The sequence below is a fragment of the Pristiophorus japonicus genome, chromosome 1, assembly GCF_044704955.1.
Source record: "Pristiophorus japonicus isolate sPriJap1 chromosome 1, sPriJap1.hap1, whole genome shotgun sequence".
Classification (NCBI taxonomy): domain Eukaryota; kingdom Metazoa; phylum Chordata; class Chondrichthyes; family Pristiophoridae; genus Pristiophorus; species Pristiophorus japonicus.
Genome location: NC_091977.1, coordinates 476,378,416 through 476,392,720, shown reverse-complemented (window position 1 = coordinate 476,392,720; position 14,305 = coordinate 476,378,416). Strand labels below are relative to the sequence as shown.

Sequence of the window (14,305 nt, the reverse complement as noted above, 5' to 3'; positions counted from 1 at the left end):
CACCATATCCGTGGCTTCCAGTCCTGCCCTTGCTCGCTTGCTATTGCTCAGTAACGTCGATTGGAGCAAAGCATGAAAAGTGTTCAGGGAGCAGGCCAACCTGAAGCAGGAGATTTCTGCTGGTCGTGGAAGCGAGGAGGCAAGTGATAAGGGGCGAGTCAGATGCAAACTGGGAGCTAATACCAGATGTGAATGGGGAATTTGCTCAAATGGGAGAGCGCTTACTTTGCATGTGTGAGGCAGTGGGAACAATGCCTGCATTCTCCACTGTTCTTTTGGCTCAGTTAATAGTTCAGACACAAGAGTTGTGTCAGGTGTGGGTGAGCCCATCTGCTTCTGAAGGTCACCGCAGGCTGAGGGACATCAAATCCTTTGGTGTGCTGTCGCAGCAAAACTTCTCGATTTTTGCATGCATGCAGCTGAAATGGAAAGAAGGAAAAACATCTTTACAAGTATCAATGCCTTTTCTAAGGATTGAACTCAGGACCTTCAGATTATGAGACTGACGTGCTGCCTACTGCACTAAGAAGGTACTTCCCAGTTTAAGAGCTGGACAGTTTGACCAAATATGTTCGCTTACGTGGCATCCAAAGCCATAATGCAAAGATTGCAAAAATACTCGAGCCAGGTAGGAGTCGAACCTACAATCTTCTGATCCGTAGTCAGACGCGTTATCCATTGCGCCACTGGCCCAGTCTGTGAAAAATAGCTGCGACATCAGCAGGTGCACAGGACGGGCAGATTACAAGGCATGAGGCAGACAATCACCAAAGAGAGGCACCTCTGTCGCATCCCTTCGATTCACAGGTGGGAGAGCGGAGCAGTGCAGTAGAAAACAAAGCAAAGCAAAGTCGTGCTTAGGTAGTTGGTTGCACTCCGGCTTGAAGCAGTGAGCATTCTTTTGAAGTATGTATGTGTGTGGTAAGTGGCAATTCGCTGAAGGCAGAGCTCTTAATATGACGAGCAGTTTACAGCTGAACATGTTGCAGCTGAGGCACAGGACAGTGCCTTCGCCGTTTTGCTTGAACACTTGCATCTGTGTGTCAGCAGGGAGTGCCTTTGAGCAGCAATGCATGAAAAGAGGCAGCACTTTCTTTCAGGCAAAGCCTCAGGCAATAGAATCATCTGTTCATCAGTCAGACAGGCCTCTCGCTTGCTCCCTCACGCTCGTGGCGGCTCAACTCGCTTCCCTTCCGCAGGCTCGAGCTCTTCTTGGCGTCTTTCACCATATCCGTGGCTTCCAGTCCTGCCCTTGCTCGCTTGCTATTGCTCAGTAACGTCGATTGGAGCAAAGCATGAAAAGTGTTCAGGGAGCAGGCCAACCTGAAGCAGGAGATTTCTGCTGGTCGTGGAAGCGAGCAGGCAAGTGATAAGGGGCGAGTCAGATGCAAACTGGGAGCTAATACCAGATGTGAATGGGGAATTTGCTCAAATGGGAGAGCGCTTACTTTGCATGTGTGAGGCAGTGGGATCAATGCCTGCATTCTCCACTGTTCTTTTGGCTCAGTTAATAGTTCAGACACAAGAGTTGTGTCAGGTGTGGGTGAGCCCATCTGCTTCTGAAGGTCACCGCAGGCTGAGGGACATCAAATCCTTTGGTGTGCTGTCGCAGCAAAACTTCTCGATTTTTGCATGCATGCAGCTGAAATGGAAAGAAGGAAAAACATCGTTACAAGTATCAATGCCTTTTCTAAGGATTGAATTCAGGACCTTCAGATTATGAGACTGACGTGCTGCCTACTGCACTAAGAAGGTAATGCCCAGTTTAAGAGCTGGACAGTTTGACCAAATATGTTCGCTTACGTGGCAAAGATTGCAAAAATACTCGAGCCAGGTAGGAGTCGAACCTACAATCTTCTGATCCGTAGTCAGACGCGTTATCCATTGCGCCACTGGCCCAGTCTGTGAAAAATAGCTGCGACATCAGCAGGTGCACAGGACGGGCAGATTACAAGGCATGAGGCAGACAATCACCAAAGAGAGGCACCTCTGTCGCATCCCTTCGATTCACAGGTGGGAGAGCGGAGCAGTGCAGTAGAAAACAAAGCAAAGCAAAGTCGTGCTTAGGTAGTTGGTTGCACTCCGGCTTGAAGCAGTGAGCATTCTTTTGAAGTATGTATGTGTGTGGTAAGTGGCAATTCGCTGAAGGCAGAGCTCTTAATATGACGAGCAGTTTACAGCTGAACATGTTGCAGCTGAGGCACAGGACAGTGCCTTCGCCGTTTTGCTTGAACACTTGCATCTGTGTGTCAGCAGGGAGTGCCTTTGAGCAGCAATGCATGAAAAGAGGCAGCACTTTCTTTCAGGCAAAGCCTCAGGCAATAGAATCATCTGTCCATCAGTCAGACAGGCCTCTCGCTTGCTCCCTCACGCTCGTGGCGGCTCAACTCGCTTCCCTTCCGCAGGCTCGAGCTCTTCTTGGCGTCTTTCACCATATCCGTGGCTTCCAGTCCTGCCCTTGCTCGCTTGCTATTGCTCAGTAACGTCGATTGGAGCAAAGCATGAAAAGTGTTCAGGGAGCAGGCCAACCTGAAGCAGGAGATTTCTGCTGGTCGTGGAAGCGAGCAGGCAAGTGATAAGGGGCGAGTCAGATGCAAACTGGGAGCTAATACCAGATGTGAATGGGGAATTTGCTCAAATGGGAGAGCGCTTACTTTGCATGTGTGAGGCAGTGGGATCAATGCCTGCATTCTCCACTGTTCTTTTGGCTCAGTTAATAGTTCAGACACAAGAGTTGTGTCAGGTGTGGGTGAGCCCATCTGCTTCTGAAGGTCACCGCAGGCTGAGGGACATCAAATCCTTTGGTGTGCTGTCGCAGCAAAACTTCTCGATTTTTGCATGCATGCAGCTGAAATGGAAAGAAGGAAAAACATCTTTACAAGTATCAATACCTTTTCTAAGGATTGAACTCAGGACCTTCAGATTATGAGACTGACGTGCTGCCTACTGCACTAAGAAGGCACTTACCAGTTTAAGAGCTGGACAGTTTGACCAAATATGTTCGCTTTCGTGGCATCCAAAGCCATAATGCAAATATTGCAAAAATACTCGAGCCAGGTAGGAGTCGAACCTACAATCTTCTGATCCGTAGTCAGACGCGTTATCCATTGCGCCACTGGCCCAGTCTGTGAAAAATAGCTGCGACATCAGCAGGTGCACAGGACGGGCAGATTACAAGGCATGAGGCAGACAATCACCAAAGAGAGGCACCTCTGTCGCATCCCTTCGATTCACAGGTGGGAGAGCGGAGCAGTGCAGTAGAAAACAAAGCAAAGCAAAGTCGTGCTTAGGTAGTTGGTTGCACTCCGGCTTGAAGCAGTGAGCATTCTTTTGAAGTATGTATGTGTGTGGTAAGTGGCAATTCGCTGAAGGCAGAGCTCTTAATATGACGAGCAGTTTACAGCTGAACATGTTGCAGCTGAGGCACAGGACAGTGCCTTCGCCGTTTTGCTTGAACACTTGCATCTGTGTGTCAGCAGGGAGTGCCTTTGAGCAGCAATGCATGAAAAGAGGCAGCACTTTCTTTCAGGCAAAGCCTCAGGCAATAGAATCATCTGTCCATCAGTCAGACAGGCCTCTCGCTTGCTCCCTCACGCTCGTGGCGGCTCAACTCGCTTCCCTTCCGCAGGCTCGAGCTCTTCTTGGCGTCTTTCACCATATCCGTGGCTTCCAGTCCTGCCCTTGCTCGCTTGCTATTGCTCAGTAACGTCGATTGGAGCAAAGCATGAAAAGTGTTCAGGGAGCAGGCCAACCTGAAGCAGGAGATTTCTGCTGGTCGTGGAAGCGAGCAGGCAAGTGATAAGGGGCGAGTCAGATGCAAACTGGGAGCTAATACCAGATGTGAATGGGGAATTTGCTCAAATGGGAGAGCGCTTACTTTGCATGTGTGAGGCAGTGGGATCAATGCCTGCATTCTCCACTGTTCTTTTGGCTCAGTTAATAGTTCAGACACAAGAGTTGTGTCAGGTGTGGGTGAGCCCATCTGCTTCTGAAGGTCACCGCAGGCTGAGGGACATCAAATCCTTTGGTGTGCTGTCGCAGCAAAACTTCTCGATTTTTGCATGCATGCAGCTGAAATGGAAAGAAAGAAAAACATCTTTACAAGAATCAATTCCTTTTCTAAGGATTGAATTCAGGACCTTCAGATTATGAGACTGACGTGCTGCCTACTGCACTAAGAAGGTACTTCCCAGTTTAAGAGCTGGACAGTTTGACCAAATATGTTCGCTTACGTGGCATCCAAAGCCATAATGCAAAGATTGCAAAAATACTCGAGCCAGGTAGGAGTCGAACCTACAATCTTCTGATCCGTAGTCAGACGCGTTATCCATTGCGCCACTGGCCCAGTCTGTGAAAAATAGCTGCGACATCAGCAGGTGCACAGGACGGGCAGATTACAAGGCATGAGGCAGACAATCACCAAAGAGAGGCACCTCTGTCGCATCCCTTCGATTCACAGGTGGGAGAGCGGAGCAGTGCAGTAGAAAACAAAGCAAAGCAAAGTCGTGCTTAGGTAGTTGGTTGCACTCCGGCTTGAAGCAGTGAGCATTCTTTTGAAGTATGTATGTGTGTGGTAAGTGGCAATTCGCTGAAGGCAGAGCTCTTAATATGACGAGCAGTTTACAGCTGAACATGTTGCAGCTGAGGCACAGGACAGTGCCTTCGCCGTTTTGCTTGAACACTTGCATCTGTGTGTCAGCAGGGAGTGCCTTTGAGCAGCAATGCATGAAAAGAGGCAGCACTTTCTTTCAGACAAAGCCTCAGGCAATAGAATCATCTGTCCATCAGTCAGACAGGCCTCTCGCTTGCTCCCTCACGCTCGTGGCGGCTGCGACGTTACGCTCAATTCGCTTCCCTTCCGCAGGCTCGAGCTCTTCTTGGCGTCTTTCACCATATCCGTGGCTTCCAGTCCTGCCCTTGCTCGCTTGCTATTGCTCAGTAACGTCGATTGGAGCAAAGCATGAAAAGTGTTCAGGGAGCAGGCCAACCTGAAGCAGGAGATTTCTGCTGGTCGTGGAAGCGAGGAGGCAAGTGATAAGGGGCGAGTCAGATGCAAACTGGGAGCTAATACCAGATGTGAATGGGGAATTTGCTCAAATGGGAGAGCGCTTACTTTGCATGTGTGAGGCAGTGGGATCAATGCCTGCATTCTCCACTGTTCTTTTGGCTCAGTTAATAGTTCAGACACAAGAGTTGTGTCAGGTGTGGGTGAGCCCATCTGCTTCTGAAGGTCACCGCAGGCTGAGGGACATCAAATCCTTTGGTGTGCTGTCGCAGCAAAACTTCTCGATTTTTGCATGCATGCAGCTGAAATGGAAAGAAGGAAAAACATCTTTACAAGTATCAATGCCTTTTCTAAGAATTGAACTCAGGACCTTCAGATTATGAGACTGACGTGCTGCCTACTGCACTAAGAAGGTACTTCCCAGTTTAAGAGCTGGACAGTTTGACCAAATATGTTCGCTTACGTGGCATCCAAAGCCATAATGCAAAGATTGCAAAAATACTCGAGCCAGGTAGGAGTCGAACCTACAATCTTCTGATCCGTAGTCAGACGCGTTATCCATTGCGCCACTGGCCCAGTCTGTGAAAAATAGCTGCGACATCAGCAGGTGCACAGGACGGGCAGATTACAAGGCATGAGGCAGACAATCACCAAAGAGAGGCACCTCTGTCGCATCCCTACGATTCACAGGTGGGAGAGCGGAGCAGTGCAGTAGAAAACAAAGCAAAGCAAAGTCGTGCTTAGGTAGTTGGTTGCACTCCGGCTTGAAGCAGTGAGCATTCTTTTGAAGTATGTATGTGTGTGGTAAGTGGCAATTCGCTGAAGGCAGAGCTCTTAATATGACGAGCAGTTTACAGCTGAACATGTTGCAGCTGAGGCACAGGACAGTGCCTTCGCCGTTTTGCTTGAACACTTGCATCTGTGTGTCAGCAGGGAGTGCCTTTGAGCAGCAATGCATGAAAAGAGGCAGCACTTTCTTTCAGGCAAAGCCTCAGGCAATAGAATCATCTGTCCATCAGTCAGACAGGCCTCTCGCTTGCTCCCTCACGCTCGTGGCGGCTCAACTCGCTTCCCTTCCGCAGGCTCGAGCTCTTCTTGGCGTCTTTCACCATATCCGTGGCTTCCAGTCCTGCCCTTGCTCGCTTGCTATTGCTCAGTAACGTCGATTGGAGCAAAGCATGAAAAGTGTTCAGGGAGCAGGCCAACCTGAAGCAGGAGATTTCTGCTGGTCGTGGAAGCGAGCAGGCAAGTGATAAGGGGCGAGTCAGATGCAAACTGGGAGCTAATACCAGATGTGAATGGGGAATTTGCTCAAATGGGAGAGCGCTTACTTTGCATGTGTGAGGCAGTGGGATCAATGCCTGCATTCTCCACTGTTCTTTTGGCTCAGTTAATAGTTCAGACACAAGAGTTGTGTCAGGTGTGGGTGAGCCCATCTGCTTCTGAAGGTCACCGCAGGCTGAGGGACATCAAATCCTTTGGTGTGCTGTCGCAGCAAAACTTCTCGATTTTTGCATGCATGCAGCTGAAATGGAAAGAAGGAAAAACATCTTTACAAGTATCAATACCTTTTCTAAGGATTGAACTCAGGACCTTCAGATTATGAGACTGACGTGCTGCCTACTGCACTAAGAAGGCACTTACCAGTTTAAGAGCTGGACAGTTTGACCAAATATGTTCGCTTTCGTGGCATCCAAAGCCATAATGCAAATATTGCAAAAATACTCGAGCCAGGTAGGAGTCGAACCTACAATCTTCTGATCCGTAGTCAGACGCGTTATCCATTGCGCCACTGGCCCAGTCTGTGAAAAATAGCTGCGACATCAGCAGGTGCACAGGACGGGCAGATTACAAGGCATGAGGCAGACAATCACCAAAGAGAGGCACCTCTGTCGCATCCCTTCGATTCACAGGTGGGAGAGCGGAGCAGTGCAGTAGAAAACAAAGCAAAGCAAAGTCGTGCTTAGGTAGTTGGTTGCACTCCGGCTTGAAGCAGTGAGCATTCTTTTGAAGTATGTATGTGTGTGGTAAGTGGCAATTCGCTGAAGGCAGAGCTCTTAATATGACGAGCAGTTTACAGCTGAACATGTTGCAGCTGAGGCACAGGACAGTGCCTTCGCCGTTTTGCTTGAACACTTGCATCTGTGTGTCAGCAGGGAGTGCCTTTGAGCAGCAATGCATGAAAAGAGGCAGCACTTTCTTTCAGGCAAAGCCTCAGGCAATAGAATCATCTGTCCATCAGTCAGACAGGCCTCTCGCTTGCTCCCTCACGCTCGTGGCGGCTCAACTCGCTTCCCTTCCGCAGGCTCGAGCTCTTCTTGGCGTCTTTCACCATATCCGTGGCTTCCAGTCCTGCCCTTGCTCGCTTGCTATTGCTCAGTAACGTCGATTGGAGCAAAGCATGAAAAGTGTTCAGGGAGCAGGCCAACCTGAAGCAGGAGATTTCTGCTGGTCGTGGAAGCGAGCAGGCAAGTGATAAGGGGCGAGTCAGATGCAAACTGGGAGCTAATACCAGATGTGAATGGGGAATTTGCTCAAATGGGAGAGCGCTTACTTTGCATGTGTGAGGCAGTGGGATCAATGCCTGCATTCTCCACTGTTCTTTTGGCTCAGTTAATAGTTCAGACACAAGAGTTGTGTCAGGTGTGGGTGAGCCCATCTGCTTCTGAAGGTCACCGCAGGCTGAGGGACATCAAATCCTTTGGTGTGCTGTCGCAGCAAAACTTCTCGATTTTTGCATGCATGCAGCTGAAATGGAAAGAAAGAAAAACATCTTTACAAGAATCAATTCCTTTTCTAAGGATTGAATTCAGGACCTTCAGATTATGAGACTGACGTGCTGCCTACTGCACTAAGAAGGTACTTCCCAGTTTAAGAGCTGGACAGTTTGACCAAATATGTTCGCTTACGTGGCATCCAAAGCCATAATGCAAAGATTGCAAAAATACTCGAGCCAGGTAGGAGTCGAACCTACAATCTTCTGATCCGTAGTCAGACGCGTTATCCATTGCGCCACTGGCCCAGTCTGTGAAAAATAGCTGCGACATCAGCAGGTGCACAGGACGGGCAGATTACAAGGCATGAGGCAGACAATCACCAAAGAGAGGCACCTCTGTCGCATCCCTTCGATTCACAGGTGGGAGAGCGGAGCAGTGCAGTAGAAAACAAAGCAAAGCAAAGTCGTGCTTAGGTAGTTGGTTGCACTCCGGCTTGAAGCAGTGAGCATTCTTTTGAAGTATGTATGTGTGTGGTAAGTGGCAATTCGCTGAAGGCAGAGCTCTTAATATGACGAGCAGTTTACAGCTGAACATGTTGCAGCTGAGGCACAGGACAGTGCCTTCGCCGTTTTGCTTGAACACTTGCATCTGTGTGTCAGCAGGGAGTGCCTTTGAGCAGCAATGCATGAAAAGAGGCAGCACTTTCTTTCAGACAAAGCCTCAGGCAATAGAATCATCTGTCCATCAGTCAGACAGGCCTCTCGCTTGCTCCCTCACGCTCGTGGCGGCTGCGACGTTACGCTCAATTCGCTTCCCTTCCGCAGGCTCGAGCTCTTCTTGGCGTCTTTCACCATATCCGTGGCTTCCAGTCCTGCCCTTGCTCGCTTGCTATTGCTCAGTAACGTCGATTGGAGCAAAGCATGAAAAGTGTTCAGGGAGCAGGCCAACCTGAAGCAGGAGATTTCTGCTGGTCGTGGAAGCGAGGAGGCAAGTGATAAGGGGCGAGTCAGATGCAAACTGGGAGCTAATACCAGATGTGAATGGGGAATTTGCTCAAATGGGAGAGCGCTTACTTTGCATGTGTGAGGCAGTGGGATCAATGCCTGCATTCTCCACTGTTCTTTTGGCTCAGTTAATAGTTCAGACACAAGAGTTGTGTCAGGTGTGGGTGAGCCCATCTGCTTCTGAAGGTCACCGCAGGCTGAGGGACATCAAATCCTTTGGTGTGCTGTCGCAGCAAAACTTCTCGATTTTTGCATGCATGCAGCTGAAATGGAAAGAAGGAAAAACATCTTTACAAGTATCAATGCCTTTTCTAAGAATTGAACTCAGGACCTTCAGATTATGAGACTGACGTGCTGCCTACTGCACTAAGAAGGTACTTCCCAGTTTAAGAGCTGGACAGTTTGACCAAATATGTTCGCTTACGTGGCATCCAAAGCCATAATGCAAAGATTGCAAAAATACTCGAGCCAGGTAGGAGTCGAACCTACAATCTTCTGATCCGTAGTCAGACGCGTTATCCATTGCGCCACTGGCCCAGTCTGTGAAAAATAGCTGCGACATCAGCAGGTGCACAGGACGGGCAGATTACAAGGCATGAGGCAGACAATCACCAAAGAGAGGCACCTCTGTCGCATCCCTACGATTCACAGGTGGGAGAGCGGAGCAGTGCAGTAGAAAACAAAGCAAAGCAAAGTCGTGCTTAGGTAGTTGGTTGCACTCCGGCTTGAAGCAGTGAGCATTCTTTTGAAGTATGTATGTGTGTGGTAAGTGGCAATTCGCTGAAGGCAGAGCTCTTAATATGACGAGCAGTTTACAGCTGAACATGTTGCAGCTGAGGCACAGGACAGTGCCTTCGCCGTTTTGCTTGAACACTTGCATCTGTGTGTCAGCAGGGAGTGCCTTTGAGCAGCAATGCATGAAAAGAGGCAGCACTTTCTTTCAGGCAAAGCCTCAGGCAATAGAATCATCTGTCCATCAGTCAGACAGGCCTCTCGCTTGCTCCCTCACGCTCGTGGCGGCTGCGACGTTACGCTCAACTCGCTTCCCTTCCGCAGGCTCGAGCTCTTCTTGGCGTCTTTCACCATATCCGTGGCTTCCAGTCCTGCCCTTGCTCGCTTGCTATTGCTCAGTAACGTCGATTGGAGCAAAGCATGAAAAGTGTTCAGGGAGCAGGCCAACCTGAAGCAGGAGATTTCTGCTGGTCGTGGAAGCGAGCAGGCAAGTGATAAGGGGCGAGTCAGATGCAAACTGGGAGCTAATACCAGATGTGAATGGGGAATTTGCTCAAATGGGAGAGCGCTTACTTTGCATGTGTGAGGCAGTGGGATCAATGCCTGCATTCTCCACTGTTCTTTTGGCTCAGTTAATAGTTCAGACACAAGAGTTGTGTCAGGTGTGGGTGAGCCCATCTGCTTCTGAAGGTCACCGCAGGCTGAGGGACATCAAATCCTTTGGTGTGCTGTCGCAGCAAAACTTCTCGATTTTTGCATGCATGCAGCTGAAATGGAAAGAAGGAAAAACATCTTTACAAGTATCAATGCCTTTTCTAAGGATTGAACTCAGGACCTTCAGATTATGAGACTGACGTGCTGCCTACTGCACTAAGAAGGTACTTCCCAGTTTAAGAGCTGGACAGTTTGACCAAATATGTTCGCTTACGTGGCAAAGATTGCAAAAATACTCGAGCCAGGTAGGAGTCGAACCTAGAATCTTCTGATCCGTAGTCAGACGCGTTATCCATTGCGCCACTGGCCCAGTCTGTGAAAAATAGCTGCGACATCAGCAGGTGCACAGGACGGGCAGATTACAAGGCATGAGGCAGACAATCACCAAAGAGAGGCACCTCTGTCGCATCCCTTCGATTCACAGGTGGGAGAGCGGAGCAGTGCAGTAGAAAACAAAGCAAAGCAAAGTCGTGCTTAGGTAGTTGGTTGCACTCCGGCTTGAAGCAGTGAGCATTCTTTTGAAGTATGTATGTGTGTGGTAAGTGGCAATTCGCTGAAGGCAGAGCTCTTAATATGACGAGCAGTTTACAGCTGAACATGTTGCAGCTGAGGCACAGGACAGTGCCTTCGCCGTTTTGCTTGAACACTTGCATCTGTGTGTCAGCAGGGAGTGCCTTTGAGCAGCAATGCATGAAAAGAGGCAGCACTTTCTTTCAGACAAAGCCTCAGGCAATAGAATCATCTGTCCATCAGTCAGACAGGCCTCTCGCTTGCTCCCTCACGCTCGTGGCGGCTGCGACGTTACGCTCAATTCGCTTCCCTTCCGCAGGCTCGAGCTCTTCTTGGCGTCTTTCACCATATCCGTGGCTTCCAGTCCTGCCCTTGCTCGCTTGCTATTGCTCAGTAACGTCGATTGGAGCAAAGCATGAAAAGTGTTCAGGGAGCAGGCCAACCTGTAGCAGGAGATTTCTGCTGGTCGTGGAAGCGAGGAGGCAAGTGATAAGGGGCGAGTCAGATGCAAACTGGGAGCTAATACCAGATGTGAATGGGGAATTTGCTCAAATGGGAGAGCGCTTACTTTGCATGTGTGAGGCAGTGGGATCAATGCCTGCATTCTCCACTGTTCTTTTGGCTCAGTTAATAGTTCAGACACAAGAGTTGTGTCAGGTGTGGGTGAGCCCATCTGCTTCTGAAGGTCACCGCAGGCTGAGGGACATCAAATCCTTTGGTGTGCTGTCGCAGCAAAACTTCTCGATTTTTGCATGCATGCAGCTGAAATGGAAAGAAGGAAAAACATCTTTACAAGTATCAATGCCTTTTCTAAGGATTGAACTCAGGACCTTTAGATTATGAGACTGACGTGCTGCCTACTGCACTAAGAAGGCACTTACCAGTTTAAGAGCTGGACAGTTTGACCAAATATGTTCGCTTTCGTGGCATCCAAAGCCATAATGCAAATATTGCAAAAATACTCGAGCCAGGTAGGAGTCGAACCTACAATCTTCTGATCCGTAGTCAGACGCGTTATCCATTGCGCCACTGGCCCAGTCTGTGAAAAATAGCTGCGACATCAGCAGGTGCACAGGACGGGCAGATTACAAGGCATGAGGCAGACAATCACCAAAGAGAGGCACCTCTGTCGCATCCCTTCGATTCACAGGTGGGAGAGCGGAGCAGTGCAGTAGAAAACAAAGCAAAGCAAAGTCGTGCTTAGGTAGTTGGTTGCACTCCGGCTTGAAGCAGTGAGCATTCTTTTGAAGTATGTATGTGTGTGGTAAGTGGCAATTCGCTGAAGGCAGAGCTCTTAATATGACGAGCAGTTTACAGCTGAACATGTTGCAGCTGAGGCACAGGACAGTGCCTTCGCCGTTTTGCTTGAACACTTGCATCTGTGTGTCAGCAGGGAGTGCCTTTGAGCAGCAATGCATGAAAAGAGGCAGCACTTTCTTTCAGGCAAAGCCTCAGGCAATAGAATCATCTGTCCATCAGTCAGACAGGCCTCTCGCTTGCTCCCTCACGCTCGTGGCGGCTCAACTCGCTTCCCTTCCGCAGGCTCGAGCTCTTCTTGGCGTCTTTCACCATATCCGTGGCTTCCAGTCCTGCCCTTGCTCGCTTGCTATTGCTCAGTAACGTCGATTGGAGCAAAGCATGAAAAGTGTTCAGGGAGCAGGCCAACCTGAAGCAGGAGATTTCTGCTGGTCGTGGAAGCGAGCAGGCAAGTGATAAGGGGCGAGTCAGATGCAAACTGGGAGCTAATACCAGATGTGAATGGGGAATTTGCTCAAATGGGAGAGCGCTTACTTTGCATGTGTGAGGCAGTGGGATCAATGCCTGCATTCTCCACTGTTCTTTTGGCTCAGTTAATAGTTCAGACACAAGAGTTGTGTCAGGTGTGGGTGAGCCCATCTGCTTCTGAAGGTCACCGCAGGCTGAGGGACATCAAATCCTTTGGTGTGCTGTCGCAGCAAAACTTCTCGATTTTTGCATGCATGCAGCTGAAATGGAAAGAAAGAAAAACATCTTTACAAGAATCAATTCCTTTTCTAAGGATTGAATTCAGGACCTTCAGATTATGAGACTGACGTGCTGCCTACTGCACTAAGAAGGTACTTCCCAGTTTAAGAGCTGGACAGTTTGACCAAATATGTTCGCTTACGTGGCATCCAAAGCCATAATGCAAAGATTGCAAAAATACTCGAGCCAGGTAGGAGTCGAACCTACAATCTTCTGATCCGTAGTCAGACGCGTTATCCATTGCGCCACTGGCCCAGTCTGTGAAAAATAGCTGCGACATCAGCAGGTGCACAGGACGGGCAGATTACAAGGCATGAGGCAGACAATCACCAAAGAGAGGCACCTCTGTCGCATCCCTTCGATTCACAGGTGGGAGAGCGGAGCAGTGCAGTAGAAAACAAAGCAAAGCAAAGTCGTGCTTAGGTAGTTGGTTGCACTCCGGCTTGAAGCAGTGAGCATTCTTTTGAAGTATGTATGTGTGTGGTAAGTGGCAATTCGCTGAAGGCAGAGCTCTTAATATGACGAGCAGTTTACAGCTGAACATGTTGCAGCTGAGGCACAGGACAGTGCCTTCGCCGTTTTGCTTGAACACTTGCATCTGTGTGTCAGCAGGGAGTGCCTTTGAGCAGCAATGCATGAAAAGAGGCAGCACTTTCTTTCAGACAAAGCCTCAGGCAATAGAATCATCTGTCCATCAGTCAGACAGGCCTCTCGCTTGCTCCCTCACGCTCGTGGCGGCTGCGACGTTACGCTCAATTCGCTTCCCTTCCGCAGGCTCGAGCTCTTCTTGGCGTCTTTCACCATATCCGTGGCTTCCAGTCCTGCCCTTGCTCGCTTGCTATTGCTCAGTAACGTCGATTGGAGCAAAGCATGAAAAGTGTTCAGGGAGCAGGCCAACCTGAAGCAGGAGATTTCTGCTGGTCGTGGAAGCGAGGAGGCAAGTGATAAGGGGCGAGTCAGATGCAAACTGGGAGCTAATACCAGATGTGAATGGGGAATTTGCTCAAATGGGAGAGCGCTTACTTTGCATGTGTGAGGCAGTGGGATCAATGCCTGCATTCTCCACTGTTCTTTTGGCTCAGTTAATAGTTCAGACACAAGAGTTGTGTCAGGTGTGGGTGAGCCCATCTGCTTCTGAAGGTCACCGCAGGCTGAGGGACATCAAATCCTTTGGTGTGCTGTCGCAGCAAAACTTCTCGATTTTTGCATGCATGCAGCTGAAATGGAAAGAAGGAAAAACATCTTTACAAGTATCAATGCCTTTTCTAAGAATTGAACTCAGGACCTTCAGATTATGAGACTGACGTGCTGCCTACTGCACTAAGAAGGTACTTCCCAGTTTAAGAGCTGGACAGTTTGACCAAATATGTTCGCTTACGTGGCATCCAAAGCCATAATGCAAAGATTGCAAAAATACTCGAGCCAGGTAGGAGTCGAACCTACAATCTTCTGATCCGTAGTCAGACGCGTTATCCATTGCGCCACTGGCCCAGTCTGTGAAAAATAGCTGCGACATCAGCAGGTGCACAGGACGGGCAGATTACAAGGCATGAGGCAGACAATCACCAAAGAGAGGCACCTCTGTCGCATCCCTACGATTCACAGGTGGGAGAGCGGAG

At 49.3% G+C, this 14,305-nt stretch overlaps 12 non-coding genes across 12 annotated transcripts; all 12 read right to left on the bottom strand.

Annotated features, from left to right (window-relative positions):
• Window positions 1–620: 620 nt before the first annotated feature.
• Window positions 621–693, bottom strand: trnar-acg (transfer RNA arginine (anticodon ACG)). Its single transcript has one exon. It is a non-coding gene; the product is annotated as a tRNA-Arg (tRNA).
• Window positions 694–1,826: 1,133 nt separating this feature from the next.
• trnar-acg (transfer RNA arginine (anticodon ACG)) lies at window positions 1,827–1,899 on the bottom strand. The gene has a single exon. It is a non-coding gene; the product is annotated as a tRNA-Arg (tRNA).
• Window positions 1,900–3,049: 1,150 nt separating this feature from the next.
• On the bottom strand, window positions 3,050–3,122 carry trnar-acg (transfer RNA arginine (anticodon ACG)). Its single transcript has one exon. It is a non-coding gene; the product is annotated as a tRNA-Arg (tRNA).
• A 1,150-nt stretch (window positions 3,123–4,272) lies between these two features.
• Window positions 4,273–4,345, bottom strand: trnar-acg (transfer RNA arginine (anticodon ACG)). Its single transcript has one exon. It is a non-coding gene; the product is annotated as a tRNA-Arg (tRNA).
• A 1,163-nt stretch (window positions 4,346–5,508) lies between these two features.
• Window positions 5,509–5,581, bottom strand: trnar-acg (transfer RNA arginine (anticodon ACG)). Its single transcript has one exon. It is a non-coding gene; the product is annotated as a tRNA-Arg (tRNA).
• Window positions 5,582–6,731: 1,150 nt separating this feature from the next.
• Window positions 6,732–6,804, bottom strand: trnar-acg (transfer RNA arginine (anticodon ACG)). The gene has a single exon. It is a non-coding gene; the product is annotated as a tRNA-Arg (tRNA).
• A 1,150-nt stretch (window positions 6,805–7,954) lies between these two features.
• On the bottom strand, window positions 7,955–8,027 carry trnar-acg (transfer RNA arginine (anticodon ACG)). The gene has a single exon. It is a non-coding gene; the product is annotated as a tRNA-Arg (tRNA).
• Window positions 8,028–9,190: 1,163 nt separating this feature from the next.
• trnar-acg (transfer RNA arginine (anticodon ACG)) lies at window positions 9,191–9,263 on the bottom strand. Its single transcript has one exon. It is a non-coding gene; the product is annotated as a tRNA-Arg (tRNA).
• Window positions 9,264–10,409: 1,146 nt separating this feature from the next.
• Window positions 10,410–10,482, bottom strand: trnar-acg (transfer RNA arginine (anticodon ACG)). The gene has a single exon. It is a non-coding gene; the product is annotated as a tRNA-Arg (tRNA).
• A 1,163-nt stretch (window positions 10,483–11,645) lies between these two features.
• Window positions 11,646–11,718, bottom strand: trnar-acg (transfer RNA arginine (anticodon ACG)). Its single transcript has one exon. It is a non-coding gene; the product is annotated as a tRNA-Arg (tRNA).
• A 1,150-nt stretch (window positions 11,719–12,868) lies between these two features.
• trnar-acg (transfer RNA arginine (anticodon ACG)) lies at window positions 12,869–12,941 on the bottom strand. Its single transcript has one exon. It is a non-coding gene; the product is annotated as a tRNA-Arg (tRNA).
• Window positions 12,942–14,104: 1,163 nt separating this feature from the next.
• On the bottom strand, window positions 14,105–14,177 carry trnar-acg (transfer RNA arginine (anticodon ACG)). The gene has a single exon. It is a non-coding gene; the product is annotated as a tRNA-Arg (tRNA).
• Window positions 14,178–14,305: the final 128 nt, after the last annotated feature.